Source organism: Myotis davidii, unplaced genomic scaffold (genome assembly GCF_000327345.1).
Source record: "Myotis davidii unplaced genomic scaffold, ASM32734v1 scaffold95, whole genome shotgun sequence".
In the NCBI taxonomy this organism is placed as follows: Eukaryota; Metazoa; Chordata; class Mammalia; order Chiroptera; family Vespertilionidae; genus Myotis; species Myotis davidii.
Genome location: NW_006286950.1, coordinates 1344172 through 1348087, shown reverse-complemented (window position 1 = coordinate 1348087; position 3916 = coordinate 1344172). Strand labels below are relative to the sequence as shown.

The 3916-nt window shown below is 43.9% G+C and overlaps 1 pseudogene; it reads left to right on the top strand.

Moving 5' to 3' along the window:
* Positions 1 to 2639: 2639 nt before the first annotated feature.
* LOC102768713 lies at positions 2640 to 3804 on the top strand (annotated as a pseudogene).
* Positions 3805 to 3916: the final 112 nt, after the last annotated feature.

The window sequence follows — 3916 nt, the reverse complement described above, 5'->3', positions numbered from 1 at the left end:
TGGTGGAGTAGATGCAGAGGCTGCTCAGCTAACAAAAAATATTTTGAAGGGTCACGAATATCTAAAATAAGAAATACATGCATATAAAATCATAGTAGACCCATCTCTATAATGGTGGGATTGTGGTTAATAAAAACCCATTCATTCAAATGAAACTTACAGAGCATCCACGTTGTGCCAGGTATTGTGATGAACGCTGTAGACAGAAAAAAGACCTCATTCTGTCTTTAAGAACCTTACAATCATTTCAGGAGACAGATGGTGTAAGTAAAAGCAATAACATGATACAATCGCCACCCTCTCCCTCCCCCCCAACAAATGTCCATGAAAAGAGGAAAAAGTAAGCTTTTCTTTAACTAAACTCTTACTTTCTAATTCATTCCACATAAAATAATCAGCTGAGTTTTCCAAAATGGCTACTTCTTCATACCTTTTCTTTCTTAGACAGCATCAGTATATGTTTACTTTTTATTTAATTCATTCATTCATTTATTCATCAAAGACTTATTGATCACCTCCTAGGTACCAGATGCTGGGCTCAGCCCTCAAAATCCAACTCTACACCAAATTAAAAAGATCTAAAGGAGAGAAAAATGAAAGAAATAATCACACAGATAACTATATATCTACATGTATAATATGTGCTATGAAAGGAAAAGACAGAATAATATGACAGCAAATCACAAGAGGACATTATCTAGACTCGGGTTAGAAGGAGATTCCCCGAGAGGTGACATTTTCACTGAATCTTAAAAGAAGTATAGGAGTATCTTGGTGAATGGATGTGGGATGAGGCTAAGATTCCATGGAAAGGCAGTAGTATTTGTGTAGGATGACATCAGAAAAAGAGAGAGGCAGACCCTTATGGCTCATGAGTGAAGGGGCAAAAAGAATAGGTATTGGAGTGAAAAACCATATTATTCAGGTTCTTGAAAGAAATACAACTTTGTCCAAAGAGCAAAAGAAAGTCATCATCAAATCTGTTTAACAAGGGATCAAAATGTTTAGAGTACACTTTTGAAGGACCACTCTTTCTGCCAGCTGGAAAATGTTATGGAATGGCCCAAAATAGATTTTGGGAGACAGGTTAGAATCAAATGCAGGTTCTTTAATTTGACATTCAGATTCCTCAGAGTCGAGGCCAAATCTATCTTCCTAGTCTTTATTTCCACTTCTCCCTTACATTAATGTGCAGTTCAGCTGGATTGGTCCATTCTTAAACTCTCCTGAACAAAACTTTGCTCAATCTAGATTTTTGGCTTTCCAGAACACTTCCTCACCACCAGTTTTTTCAAGAGCTAGAAAAAATGTAATCTATCCTCAATACTCTGGTTGAATATTGCCCATTTCTCTAAATATCACAACTGACTACCATATTTCTGAACATTTAAGACACTGCAGGTTGTAAGAGACACCAACATTTTGAACTACAAATAAGTGAATAAATTCATAACACAATTTTAATAGTAGTCTGTTGAAGTACATAAATTGGTCATTCCAGCTTAGCATTGCTTTAAAATTTTTCCCATCTTGTGGGTCTCTCCTTAGGTTATATAAAACACTTAGTTGCTTTTTGTAAGAAAAATCACATTGTAATAATTTATCCAAACTGTATTAAAAACTCATACATCTTCACACTAAAACCCCCCACAAAAATCCAATTAAAAAATGCATAGACACTTCTCTAAAGGGGACAAACTGATGGCCAATACACATACGAAAAGATGCTTACTGTCACTAATCATCAGAGAAATGCAAATTAAAACTTCAATGAGATATCACTTTAGATCTGTCAGAATAACTGTCTATCATTAACAAATTCAGAAATGACAAGTGTTGGTGAAGATGTGGGAAAAAAAGGGAACCCTCGTGCACTTTTGGTGGGAATGCAGACTGTTACAGTCACTATGATAAATGGTATGGAACTGCCTTATGACCCGGCAATTTCACTTTGGGGTATATATCTAAAGAAACCCAAATCACTAATTCAAAAGGATATATGCATCCCTATGTTCATTGCTGCGTTATTTACAATAGCTAAGATATGGAAGTAACCCAAGTGCTCATCAATAGGTGAGTGATTAAAAAAGTGGTGGTACATAGTATACAATGAAATATTACTCTGTCATAAAAAAGAATGAGATATTACCATTTGCTACAGCATGGATGGGCCTAGAAAGTATTATGCTCAGCAAAATAAGTCAGTCAGAGAAAGACAAGTAACATATAATTTCACTTATATGTGGTAGCTAAAGAACAAAATAAATTAATAAAATCAAAAAAGAGCCCTAGCCGGTTTTGCTCAGTGGATAGAGCGTTGGCCTGCTGACTGAAGGGTCCCAGGTCTGATTCCGGTCAAGGGCGCATGTCCAGGTTGCAGGCTTGATCTCCAGTAGGAGGCGTGCAGGAGGCAGCCAGTCAGTGGTTCTCTCAACATTGATATTTTTATCTCTCTCCCTCTCCCTTCTTCTCTGAAATCAATAAAAATATATTTAAAAAAAGAAAAAGACACACAGATAGAGAGCAAAATGATAGTTGCCAGAGGGGAGGTGTGTTGAGGGACTGGGTTAAAAAGGTGAAGGCATTAAGAAGTACAAATCAGGCCGGCCCAGCCGGTGCGGTTGGATGCGCTGCGGCTCCCGGCTCGGAGGCTCCCGGCTGAGAGGAGGCGGCCCCAGCCGGGCCCTGCACAGAGACAGGACAGGCATTGTTCATGCACTGACCGACCTCAGCAGCCCCGGCATGACCTCAGGGAACGGAAATTCTGCCTCCAGCATCGCCGGCACTGCCCCCCAGAATGGTGAGAATAAACCACCACAGGCCATTGTGAAACCCCAAATCCTGGCGCATGCTATCGAAGGGTTTGTGATCCAGGAGCGGGCAAAGCCTTTCCCGGTGGGACGCTCGTCCCTGCTGGTGGGGGATCTCAGAAAGAAGCATGCACAGGGGTCTTTGCCTGAGAAACTTCCACAGCAGGACCATACCGCCACCACTGACTCCGAGATGGAGGAGCCCTATCTGCAAGAATCCAAAGAGGAGGGTACTCCCCTCAGACTCAAGCGTGAGCTCTGTGGCCGGGTGGACTTTGCCTACAAGTTCAAGCTTTCCAAGCGCTTCTGTTCCATGGCCTGTGCAAAAAGGTACATGTGGGGTGCACCAAACGAGTGGGCCTTTTCCACTCAGACCGGAGCTAGTTGCAGAAGGCAGGAGCCACGACCCACAACCCCGGTCTGGCCAGCAAAGCCAGTCTGCCAACTCTTACCAAGGATACCAAGAAGCAGCCAACAGGCCCTGTACCCCTTTCGGTTACTGCTGCATTGCAGCTAACCCATAGCCAGGAAGACTTCCGCCACTGCTCAGATAACTCAAGCTACGAGGAACCCCTGCCACCCATCTCAGCCAGCTCATCCACCTCCTGGGCGACAAGGCCAACGTGACCTGGAGCTCCCTGACATGCACATGCGGGACCTGGTGGGCATGGGACATCACTTCCTGCCAAGTGAGCCCACCAATTGGAATGTAGAAGATGTCTACGAGTCCATCCGCTCTCTGCCAGGCTGCCAGGAGATAGCAGAGGGATTCCGTTCCCAAGAAATCGACGGGCAGGCCCTGCTGCTGCTCAGGGAGGACCATCTGATGAGTGCTGTGAACATCAAACTGGGGCCCGCCCTGAAGATCTACGCTCGCATCAACATGCTCAAGGACTCGTAGGGCTGGCCTGGCAGCCACGGTTCTGGCCCAGGACGCCTCCACCCAGCTGAGCAGAGCCAGACAGACATTCCTGAGGGGCCCAGACATGGGGCCAGTCGAGGGCAGGGGCTCTCCCTGTGGGGCATGGCTGGTGGGGCTCTCTCACATTAATCTCTCTCTCTCTCTCTCCTTCCCTTCCTCTCTCTAAAATCAATATAAATAGATA